Genomic DNA, 13,383 nt, shown 5'->3' on the forward strand with positions numbered 1-13,383 from the left:
TCAGAGACACAGAAACACTGAACAACAGCAGGATGTCTACTCTTCCCAGTGCATGTGGGATATTTATTCAGATAGACCATATGGTTATGCCACCAAACAAGTCTGATCACAATGAAGAAGACTGAAATCATATAGAACATATTTTCTGACCACAGTGATATGAAACCATACATCAATAATAGAAGAAATTCCAGGGAGTGCATGGATATATGGAAATAGAACATGTTATTGAGCAGTCGATGAGCAAGAAGGAAATCAAAGCAGGAGTTTAGGAAATCTCTTGAGACCAAGTTTGAAACCTAACATATCCAAACTTATAAAATGCAGGGAAAACATGATTTTAAGAGCTTAATTTTATCAATAAATACCTACGTTAAAAAAGGAAAGAGCCAACCCCAGACTCTGGTGAGCACCATCATATTCTTAACTTCTATAAAATGAACTTTCTAAGGCAGAGGCAGGCAGATCTCTGAGTTCAAAGCCAATCTGTTCCAGGCCAGCCAGGGCTATATACTTGACTCTCTCAAAAAGCCAAAATAAAATAAAATAAAAAAGGAAAAGGGTTGGGGATCTGGCACCGTAGTAAAGCACTTCCCTGGCACACAGGAGCCCTGAAGTTTGACCCATAGAACTACAAACAGGAAAAAAATTAAAATAAGCAACCTACCATACACCTTAGGGAACCATAAAAAGGAGAAACTAACCCACAGTTACCAAGAAGTCAACAGCAACACCAGAGCAATGGAAGTATCTAGAAAAACAGCAGGAAAGGTCAATGAAAGTGAGAGCTGGTATTTTAAAAACACAAACAAATCGACAAACTTTCAACTAGACGAGGAAAAAGATGGAGACGAGCCAAATAAATAAAATTAGAATGAAATGGGGAGTTAACCTATTACACCACAGAAGGCTAGCATCATGAGCCCCTATGTGCAATTACACACCAACAAATTGAAGATCATAAAGAGATGGATAAGATATAAAACATGCCATGACTGAAGTGTTCAATTTACAACCTGACCACATTGACTATTCATTTTTGTTAGAAACTCTTACTAAACAAATGATTAGGAGAGAGGTGAATCAGCAATTTTAAAAAAGGACAACTCCAATCACAGAAACATCCAGAATATAATAGCTTTCTGGCAGAATTTTACTAAACCCTTAAGAACTAGTACCAATCGTCTCAAACTCTGCTAAAAAAAAAATGATATAATATTTCTAAATTCATGTTAGAAGGCCACAATCACTACAATAACAAAGCAAGACAAGACCACTACAAGAAAAGAAAATTATAGGCCAATATCTATGATGAAGATAGCCGCAAAAATCCACAGCAAAATATGAGGAAGCTAAAATGGACAGGATGTGTCCATCAAACTGTGGCTGTAATAATTATGTTTATGCCCATAGATTAGCTTTGGTCTGAGAAGTGCTGTTTTTCATTAGGTAGCGGTAAGTCTAGATACCTATAATTGGTCCAAGTGCTGAGAATAAGTGACATGTATATCACCCTCTTTGAGGTTCAGAGGAAGACAATGTGGATGGAATGCAAGAGCCCCCACCCAGAAGGAGTAGAGCAGAGTATGGTGGCATGCTGCCTTTAGAAAATGACATCACTGTTGCACTCTTGATCCCACAGCATTTGAGCTTACCTGCGCAAGACCTGTACAAGACTGGGCCTGTTGATATTCTATCATGGGAATAGAGAGGGGACATTGAGCCTTCCCCCAGAACTCACACAAACAGGCAGATAATGGTAGCTGGAGAGAGGGTCACAGGGCTCCACCCACCCCAAGAGGAGGAGCCATAAGGTTCCACCCATCCCTAAGTATCCATGGTCACTGAATGGCGAAGGGAAGACGAAGAAATCTTTCTTGTCAGGAGTGTAGCCTGATAGGGAGCCCATGCTCCCATAAATAATCCCTCACCCAGGATCCTGTAAGCAACACTAATAAAAAGCCATTGGGTTATCAAAAACAAACACACAGGGGCTGGAGAGATGGCTCAATGGTTAAGAGCACTGACTGTTCTTTCAGCGGAACTGAGTTCAATTCCCAGCAACCACATGGTGGCTCAGAACCATCAATAATGGGACGTGATGCCCTCTTCTGTCATACAGATGTATAGGAAGACAGAGCACTTGTATACATACATAAATAAACCTAAAAAAAAATAAAAAATAAAGAAGACACAAAAATAGAAGTGGGACTAGCAAGAAGAGATCAGTAGGAGGAGAATGGGAGAAGGTATTGAATGAACATGATAAAAGTGTATTATACAGATGTGTAAAATGACCCCATAAAACCTATAACTATGTATAATCAACATTGATCAAGTGATACTTATCTCTGGGATGCAAAGATGGCTCCCATATGGAGATCAATAAATGTGATATACCACATTAAAAGATCAAGTCATATGGTCATATCTCAATAGATACAGAAAAATATGCTATAAAATTCTACATCATTTCCTAACAAAACCACTTCACCCTCTGGGTGGAGGGGGATAAAAGTTGCATGAGACAACCCCACAGCTTGCCACAGGTGTCCTAGGAAGGAAAGCTGCCAGCATTGAAGGCAAACATACACACACTCTCACCACTTCCCTCTGATGTGGTACTGAAAGACCCCCAGAGGGCAGTCTTCCCTCAGGAGAGACCCTCGCCCAAGGATCACACCGAGACCACGAATCAGATGCAAACAGCAAGAGGCTTTATTCGGGAACACGGGTACCCGGGGCGACACAGTCTCTCAAGAAGCTCAAGGGACTGGTGCGCTCACGGGCTGGAGCAGAGGGTTTTTATAGGGTCGGGCAGCCGAAGCTCGGGTACAGAAGCAAGAAGCCTGGTTACAGGGTTTTGATTGGATGATGCAAATGAGGCCAGGTTCAAACCCAGGTCAGCTCCTGGTTTCTCCCCGAGCTCGCCCACGCCTAGCTTTTGTCTAGGGTACAGGGTGTTTTTCTGACCTTTTAGTTCCTCGCTCTGGGGCCAGGTGGCTAACCACAAATGTTCTGTCTATTCCATGTCCGTTAACTGAACTCCTCAGTACCTCTCAGGCTTTATTCAAAAACAGCTGAGCTAAGCTATGTTAGGCGGGGAGGCTGGGGGTCTTTCAGTACTAGAAGTCCTAGACAGAGCAGTGGAGTAAAGCAGATAAATGAACAAATAAATAAATCCAAGTAGGTAAGGATGCCATTAAACTGATACTGCTTATGTGAAACATCATGTTCAGATTTTTTTTAAAAATGCTAAGGATTCCCCCAACACTAATTAGCCAATTTGATAAATTTGCAAATTTACAAAATCAACCCATAAAAAGACAGCATTCCAGGATCTAAAAATGAATTATATGAAAATGGAAGCTTTGGAACACCATCAAAATATAAAAGGTCAGTTTAACCCAAGAGACAAAATACCTGCACGTTGAAAAACCACCAACGAAAGAAATTAAGGAAGACACCAAGAAATGCAAATAATTCCTCTATTAAAAGAACTGGTGTTATAAAAACATCCGTACTACCTAAAGCAGCCTACAGAAGCAAAGAAATCTCTACCATAATTGCAGTGACATCTTTCAGAGAAATAGGAAAAAATAATCCTAAAATCAGTTGAGAACCACAAAAGACCTGGCATAACCACAGAACCTCGAAGAAAAAGAAAGAAAGAAAAACAAAAACAAGAGTAGAAACATTGTAACACTCAACCTTCAACTCTGTTTTGAAGCTCTAATAATCAAAAGAGCATGATACCAGCACAAACACACACAGACTAACTCTGCAGAGACAAAGCTCAGAAAGAATCTACATTGTAGCTAAGCACCTACAGTGGGAAAAGGTACAGTCACAACAACACTGTTAGGGAAAACAAAATTCCACTTACGTCCTTCATCTAAAAGCAGCTTAAATAGAATCGAAGCCTTAAACCTAAGACCCGCAACTATAAAACTAGTGGAAGTTTTGACAAAGGAAAAAGCTTGGTGACACTTGTCTGAGTAAAGAGCAGTTGGATGTGATCCCAAAAGTACAGGCAAAAAAATAAATAAATAAATTGGATCGTATCAAAATAAAAGTTTACAGGCAGCAAAGAAAACCATACACACAGTGAAGAGAAAAGTCGTGTTTGTTGAAAATATTTATAAACCATGTGTCCCGTAATGGGTTAATATGCAAATAACTAAGGATGTCGACCAACTTAATAGCAAGAAAATAGATAGCCCAATTTAAAAATGGGCAAAGGACCTGAAGAGACATTTCTCAAAAGACAACATGCAAATGGCCATGGGTATAAGAAAAAGCACTCAATATCACTAAGCACCAAGGAAATGCAAATGGAAGTCACAATGAAATATTACTCCTGCCTTTTAGGATTAGCTACTGTTCAGAGAAAAACTTTAGAATTACATGGAATATAATTTAACTGGACAAGGAAGGGTTTTGAGAGCTGGACAGTCCACAACCACAAAGAGACACAGATCGATTCAGGGGCTGCCACATGGGTGAATAACGTTTATGGACAGAAACAGGAAGTGAGGTCCAAAGGCGGCTCATGGGTTAACGCTTGGATTTGCCTTACTGGAACAGCATTTGCATAGACGGCCCCTTGTGGATGACTGAAACAGGACTGCTGTGAGTCACTGAGTCTGTACTACCTATTACAAAACTAGGTGACAGTCTACATATCAAGTTAAGTACAGTTCATTATATATGGAGAAACAGTTAGGCCAAACTTCAGCAGATATTGAAACAGCTTTATGCAAACTTAATGAAGCATAATGCTATTCCAGAAATGAAAAAAGACAGGATGTCAGCGAGGAGAACAGAGAGGCCATGCATGCTATTGGATGGGATGTAAACTAGTTCAGCAACTATGCAAAATAGATGGAGAGGTTCCTCAAAATACTAACGCTCGGTCCACGGAGGACCCAGCAATTCCACTTCTAGATTTATAGACAAAGGAAATAAAGTGGTTGCTCACAATCACACAGAAGAGCTAGGATTCGAACCCATGCCTGTCCAACTTGTCTGTTCTGTCCCTGGATACCCACACAGGCAACATATCTGTCCCCATATCTACTGCACTACAGTCACGGTAACTATACTGAGTTTTTAACTTGCTCTCATATCCCTGCCCTATGCCTTTTGTCTCTGGAAGGTCCAGATCCCCCTGAGTGGGGCCTTGGTGAGAGAGTACCCCTTGCTCTCTCTAAGTGAGAGCTTTCTGTTTATTCCCTTCCTCTGCTCTTGGTCTATTTCCTCTCCAGCAATCACTTCAATGTACAATCATTTCCTTTTCTGCATAGTGATGTGTCTCTTCCTGCCCCTGTGATGCATACCATCATGACACCCTAACTTTCTCTTTTACCCTTTTGTTGATAAATCCTGCTACAGCTCCCATCACATGGTCTGTAAACATTTGTTGAATAAATGGGTAAGTGCATGCATTTGCATTGTATTTCTCCACTATATGATCTCATTTAATGATGAGGATAAAGAACGCAAAGAAAAGGAAAGAAAGGTTGCATCTACCAGATGGGAGAAAGAGATCACTCCTCACATTCCCCAAAGGGCCCACTGTTAGGGCGTCTGATGATAAGAGAGACTGTGGCCTGTGTGGCTGTGTCCTCTTAAAGGAGGAGCAGTGCTTTTCTTGTAAGAGATGTCTGTGGAAACAGCAGTTCAACATGCCAGTCACATGGCAATGACAAACACCTTCAGGGGAGAGCCTGAAGGACACTGGAGATCAGGCAGGGCTGATATCCATCAAAAGTGTCAGAGATGCCAGCCACATTGTCCCAGCCATCCTCTGGCCGAACGCTGTTGAGTTCAATGGCTTCATCCCTGTCAGCCCAGGGCAGAACTCCACAGCCAACAATTAGGTCTACAGAACTGGTGGCTGGGGAGGTGGAAAAGTCAGGTTCTTTCCAACATGGCCAGGACCCCCTTGCCACTCTAAGGCAACCTGCTCCAGGCACATACACTTGCTATTTTAGCATCCTGTTCTCTCTCAGCATGTGCCCAGAGCTGGTTCAGGGAGTGGTGTTAAAGTTAGGGTAAGGTTACCAGGAGCAGGAAGGAGACTAAGACCAAGGAGAGATCCTTTCCTGTAAAACCTAGGGAAATACTTCCTAGGGGTCTGCTAGGAGGAAACAGGGAACTCAGCACATCCTTCTGTTCAAGCTCAGTCTCCACTGAGCTCAAGTTTCTAGGCTAGCACCGGGGTCATCTTAAAGCAATGGAACCCAGCCCCAAACCCAGGCCTCCCCCATCTGACATCAGCTAAGCTCAGTATCATTTGGCCTCTACTGGGAAATTCCCGTTGCCTATTTTGTAGATGATATATTTACTATTGCTGTGTGATTATATTAATTGAAATCATCATGGTTGTCATCACCATGGTCATTGTCATCTTCATCATTGACCTAGGATACCTTAGGTTTTAAATAAACCTTTAACAGCTTACTAAGCACCTTTGGAAACCAGGATCATTTAATTCTGACAGCTACTGCCCCACTCTGAAAAAAAGAAATGTATTACTGAGAGTTTTGTCACACTGGCTTAGAATCCAATTCACACCAGGTCCAGCCCAAAGGGAAGATTTTGCTGGGATACAGATTGCCTAACATAAGAACAGGCAATAAGCCACGCATCCACAGCACACAGTATTCGGGAGCTGGACAGACCAGGGGACCTGGGCAGCCCCGGGGGCCCCATCACCTTCTTGTGTTTCCAGTCTGCTCTGTTAATTTCTCGTTGCGTGATTGGCTTCCTCTGACGCTCCAACTGTTCCTGAGTGCCATACAAACTTGCATGTCCAGACACTCACGGACTCAGCCTCTCTTCTTCTATCCATCCTCCCCACCCCCACAACTTTCTCCTATCCCAAGACTGCACAGTGAAGAACCATTGGCTCATATTTGTTCAGATACCCATTCTTAGATTCCCCTCTACCTGCTTTCCAAGTAGAGGGTTTGGGTTTGTGGTGCAGAAAGAGTTAGGCTGACCAAGTCTGTCTAGTATGAGAATGTGAGAGCTGAAAGGATAAATTTACTTGGATGATGTGTGAATTCACCTAAGATTCTATGTGGCGTAGAGTACTTCAAAGGCTTATTTGTGTTCGTGGTGGTGGTGTTGCTATTGCCTAAGACCAATTTGCAGGCAAGAGTCAGAACCTGAAACCCATTTCCCAGATGCTCAAAGTGTTTCTTGTAGGACCCTAGGGCCCTGAGAAAAGTCTGTATTCTGTATGTTTGCAGGGACTCGACGTTTTGATGTTTTAAATTCTTGGTTGTCTCTACTGTCTGTAGAGACATCAGCATCTTTCTTTTCAGGACAAAGAAAGACAGGAACATGGGCTGGAAAGAGGGTTCCATGGATACAAGTATAAGGACCTGAATACAATCCCCAGGACCCAGGTAAAAAGGCCCGGTATGGAGGCAGGCATTTGTAATCCCAGTACAGAAACAGGTGAATTCCAGTCAGCTTAGCCTAATCAGCAAGACTCAGGGCAATGAGAAACCCTGTTTCCAAAACCAAGATGGAATGAAAGCCAAGGCTGACCTCTGGCGCGCACGCGCACACACACACACACACACACACACACACACACACACACACACACACACAGCGGGAGGGGAGAGAGAGAGAGACTGACCAACCCCCCTGACTGGTTCAGAAAAGATTCCCCCTTCCTTGCAGGAAAGATGAGGCTCTTGACCCCTCCCCCAACCTTAAAGAAGACTCCCCCTCCCCCTCCCCCTCCCCCTCCTCTCTCATCTCTAACATAGCTTCAGAAACCAAACTCACTGCCATTCGCTCCGGAAACTGGAGAGGAAACACGGGCAGCAGCGAGCTTTCGTGAGTGTTTGCTGAGCAACCCTGGAGAGCACAAAACACAACACGCTGGGGGACTGGAGCAGGAGGAGCTGGCAGCAGCGGAGGAGGCTTCGTGGAGCCCTGTGCCAACTCGGTGTGTGGCAGGCACAAAGCTCTCGCAGCCTGCTAGGAGCCAGCGGTTTTAGTGGACCCTATCTAAGGACCAAGCCTCCTTGTGAGTGGAAGAATTTTTAATTTCTATGGTAATAAGGAGCTTAAACTCCATTTCTATTTACAGGCTAAACTTCTGTGCTCTATCCCCGTGCCCCAGGCTGATCACTATGATATGCAGATTTCCCAGGGCCTGGCAGTGACTAAAGAGAAACTACATGAGGAGGAATTACAGTCGGAAGATAAAAAGAACTCAGTGATTAAAGGCAGGCGTTGAGAGACGCTGAAACAGAGACAGGATTGGAGGGGAAAGGCCGTAAAGGCCTGTTGAAAATGAGCCAGGTGGAGTCGGATTCAACCACTGGAAGCTCCAAAACTCCTGTATTAGCTAGCCATGGGGGCAAGGCAAGTACCCCCTGAAGATTCCCTGGGGCTCTTCTGCTCATCTAATCAGTGGGTGACAGACAGCAGTGTGCACCGGAACCCCAAGGTACCCGTCCAAATTGTGAACATCGACGCCTTTCAGGAACCTACAGGCAAGCCTAATTCTACCTTTTGGCTGAAATACATAGAATATATTCACTATTTGAAGGATAAAATTCATTATCCGGCTGGCACTGGATAGTAGCTTCCAGGGTGGTGGAAGGATTAATAGATTTACATAAAGAAAGCCTCCAGCCCACTCCACCTTCTCCAAGACTCTCCATTCCACAACAGTATAACACCGTGTGAGGGGAATCTTCTAGAAAACTAATCCCCATTTTGTCAAGGCTCAGAGTGCAAATGAGCATTTCCAACCAGATAAAATAAAGTTCTCTTCTCTGCCCCTGTGTCCTTTTGTGGAAGTTTGGTCCTTAAAGAAAGATTTTAAGACTCAAAATGTCCTCCTCTGGAGCTAAGGTAGGTGGAGTGGAAGAACCATATCAAATAGTCTTTTGCTTGCCATGTAATTTCTGCATTGAAAATAGTCAAAATGGTATTGCTGGGCAAGAATTTGATCATATTACAAGGTTCACTTGTCCCAAAGAGATCCTCGGCCATTTTGTTGCTACATTCATGCTATTTAACTGAGTCATGAATTGCAATAAGGCCGCTTTGCCCTTGACAACTTGAGGGCTTACAGTTGTCTTGCAACTTGGGATTTTTATTTCTTTCCTTTGGGGGAAAGGGAAACACAGAAGAGTTTGAGAAGTGGCCCACAAAATAACGTAACGGCTACATGGGAAGGGAATGGAGGCTTGTAAATGGAGCTTCCTAGATTCTAAGTTAGGGCACCTTAGACGCAGCCATGGTTCTAGATGACTATGGATGATCCATTTTACTACATGGCCCCTCAAGCTTGTCATCTGTAAGACAAGAGGCCCTAACCCTGGCCTTCACATCTCCTGGGGTTTTTCTAACGATCTTGGCTCCCAAGACTATTCCCTTGTAGAGATTACACTGGACAGAGTAAACAGATCCAAGTTATTACAATACACACATAGTAAGCTATACTGATATGTCAGATATACTGCATGTTACGTGAGGATTATTGAAGAAAAGATGAAGTAAGGAAGGCTAATGGAGCTTCAGGATGTAAATGAAATCAAATTCGAATAGTAGAGGAGAGAGAGAGCTCACTGAGAAAGTAACGTTAAGCAAAGATTTGAAGTCACTGAGGCAGTCAGCCATGCGGCTATCTACAGGTAGGAAACACGGAGCAGGATAAGCAGTCTAGACGTAGTCTAGCTGTCAGAGTTCTCCACTCTCACAAACTATGCCTTCATCTAGAGCAAGGGTTCTCGGCCTTCCTAACTCTGCGACCCTTTAATACGGTTCCTCATGCTGTGGTGACCCCAACCACACAATTATTTTCGTGGCTACTTCATAGTTGTCATTTTGCTACTGTTATGAATTGTAAGCATAAATATTTGCTATGCAGGATACCTGATATGTGACCCATGTGAAAGGGTCGTTTGACACATAGATTGAGGACCACTGATCTAAAGACAGCCACAACAGTATTCCTACTCCATGTGTTCTTCCTCCAATGCAACTCTGACACTCCTTCTACCAAACAGCAAGTTTGATGTTTCCTCACATTGAATTCTAGCCAGGCCTGTGCTTATGACTAAAGTGATCCTACATAACTTCTGAGGCTGAGACAGAAAACATCTCCCTGGTTATCTTAAGACATTCATTGTTAACATCCAGACATTTCGTTGTGAAGAAACCCAGGCAAAGTAATGCAGAGAAGAACTCTGGCATTTGGCTACAGCTGGGGTCCTGGCAGACAGCTGTCACCAACCAATGAGACAGTCAACTAACCTGCCGGTGGTTCCAACTCGCAGCCATCAATCACCTCAGCTCTCGAGTCTTCCCAACTGAAGCCCCAAACATTATGGAACAGAAGCAAAACATGTTCACTCTGTCCTTAACAAACTTCTGACCTACAGAATCCATAGGCATAACAAAATGTTTACTCTGTGCTTCTGAGTTCCAGTGGTTTGTTATGCAACCACTTTGCAAGCAATGGCTATATTAGTATAGAACCTTGCCCCAGCTAATAATAAAGCGCTATTCTGATTTCAGTGTGGTACATGAATATCTAACTTCCACAGGCACCTAACAGGGTTCTTAACTAATCTCTCTCCAATAGTCTTAAAGGAGCTCAACAAAATGAAAGAGACAGAAACAAACTTAGGTAAAATTTAAAGAAGCATCACACAGTAGTAAGAAGAGGAACAGTTATCCAAGGTGGATATTGTAACAACTTAACTATTTAGAAGAAAATTTAGATTCAGCACTTAAGTAAGTTCAATACGATTCAAAGAGCTGAATGTGAAAAGGAAAACATTGAAGAAACCACGGCTCAAGGTATATTTTGTTTCTTGCAGGGAAAGGTTTTCCATATTCAGAAGCGAAGGATTACAAAAGAAAATATTAATAGATTGAATTGTATGACAAAAACCATAAGCAATATTAAAAGACAATGAATGAGGAGTAATATCTGCAGCAAAGATTATAACCAAAGAGCAAATAGTAAAAAGCAAATACACAAAACAAAAACACTAAGATCCCAATTGATTAATGGGCAAAGAACACAGGAAGAAAAATTCTAAATGAGAAAGATCCAAATGGTAAATATCCAGCCTGGTGAGTTATCAGAGAACTTCAAATTAAAATACTAATGAGGTAATAATGATCTCCATCTATAATAATAGCCAAATGATAATGAAGGTGTGTGCTGGCCTGAACAGACACACACATTGCTGGCAGTGTTTTCTTTTACAAACCTTTGATGAAGTAAGTTGGCAACATGCAAAACAAAAGTATTTGAAAACAATTTACAGCAAATTCCTACCATTAGAGGAACAGTTGAACAAATCATGTTATATTCATTTTACAAACATTATGTCTCTATCTATTTAAGTCTTGTTTACAAAGAGTTTTTAATGATGTGGAAAATGTAGTCAAATTTTAAGTAAATAAATGTATGCAAATATATTTATGTTTCTCTAAAGAAAAAGGTCTAAGATGGTGCACCATAAACGTCTCCAGGAATTACTGGTGAATTTCTGCATCTGCTTTATGCATTTCCTGGGGTGGTTGTTGTTGTTGTTTGACTCTTGTGAAAACAAAAGAAGAAACCAAAGCTCAGTGGATAAAGACACCTGTTGCCAAGCCAAATGACCAGGGTTCACTCCCCCAGAACCCATATGGTAGGAGACAACTCCTGAAGGTTGTCTTCTGATACCTACATATAGACAGATTACTATGGTAGGTGCATGCACAATACATACACACACACACAAAACATGCAAGTAATTATATACATGAACAAAATAAAATTAAAAATTTTAAGGATCAACATTCAGCAGAGTAATGATATACTGGTTTTAATGAGCTGAAGAGAAACCAACACATCCAGTAGAGAGGTGGACCTTCTAATTTCCCTCCTAGTCAAAAAAGCTATGAGCCTTGTCCTCATGCCTACGCTGAGTATCATTAATACGCTGCAGTAAAGCTGTGTGTAGTGTGCTGCATGCACTCACCCACCTACTCAAGAAAACCTCACTTTTCTCACCTACTCCCTTCTGGACAAAGCTCTGGATGTTTTCAGAAAAGGGACCTCAGAACAGTGACAAGGGATTAACTAGGGTGGTCTCAGAGCATCCTCAATTCAGAAGAAGGGATGGCCTTTGCTTGTTTGTTTGTTAAGCGTAGATCTCGGCAGAGGGCACAGCTGTAGAAAGGTGACATACAGTATACCCTGCAGGCTCTCCAGGCCTCAATGTCAGATGCAAAGGTGGCCAAACTGGATGGTTACTAAGGGTTTTGATGACCATACATTGCTTTGTCATTCTTCTTCCTTTCCGACGGAGGTTTGTTCTCACTCCTGAGTTGCAGGAAGCAGTTTAAAGGGACGTGTAGCATCTCTCCTTGGAAGCTCCCCCTGGGAATTCCCAAGGACCTCTTTGATGGCGGCTTAGGCTAGCTACATGGACTCAGCTTGTTGAATCCACACTCTCTTCAAGAATCAAGGCCCTCATATGCTGTCCACTCGGGGCTGCGGCTCTGGCCACTGATTCTGATGTTTCATCAAAGTGACAGTTGGGCGCTCTGGGCTCCCATTTCAAACAGGCAAGAGATCCAAGTATCATTTGTCATGATTAATGATAAAGCCCAGCATCTGATGACATGATTTCAGCTGCCTCTTCCCTGCCACACTTTAAAAATCCTACCTGGAGCCAGGATGACATGTGCAGTGGGTAGAGGGGGGGCAGGAGAGGAGATGGGTGCTGTGATCCAGACAGGGTCTGACACCAGGTCAGCCCATGCCAAGGGAGAAAGAGAAGCTGAGGCGGAACCAGCCTCCAGCATTTGGCAGCTGTAGAGGTAGGGAACAGAAAACCCTTGGTGGTAATGAAGAGACAGAATGAGCGCTGTGCTCGGACGTTTAGTGCCAGTCAGAGACAAAAGGTACAGAGAAAACAAAAGTCAGTGATGCAGATCAAGGTGGTAGAGATCAGTCCAGAAATAGAATCCAGAAGGAACCCAAAGTACAGGTCAAGGGAGAGAGTTCCACAACAGGTTTCAAAGCAGAGTTTCAAAGGAAGCCAAGTGGATGAATCTGGTGAGCCACAGGGGCCACTGCATGAACTAAGATGGGGCCCGTGGAGTCAAAGTTCCTTCCTGTTCTCCATGCTACAGATATGTCACCAGAACAATGAAAGCACCCACTGCTTCCTCAATACCCAGATAGTAATGGCACTCCCCAACAATCACCACCCCTCTAGGCCTCAAAGTATCTTTGGGTCCTGCAATGTTTCCCAAAACTAACAGCCCCTGGGTAGGTTCCCTATGCATCATGGGAATTTGGTTTGCAGTGGGATAAGTTCTTTGAGTGTAATT

Source organism: Peromyscus eremicus, unplaced genomic scaffold, assembly GCF_949786415.1.
Source record: "Peromyscus eremicus unplaced genomic scaffold, PerEre_H2_v1 PerEre#2#unplaced_974, whole genome shotgun sequence".
NCBI classification, from domain to species: Eukaryota; Metazoa; Chordata; class Mammalia; order Rodentia; family Cricetidae; genus Peromyscus; species Peromyscus eremicus.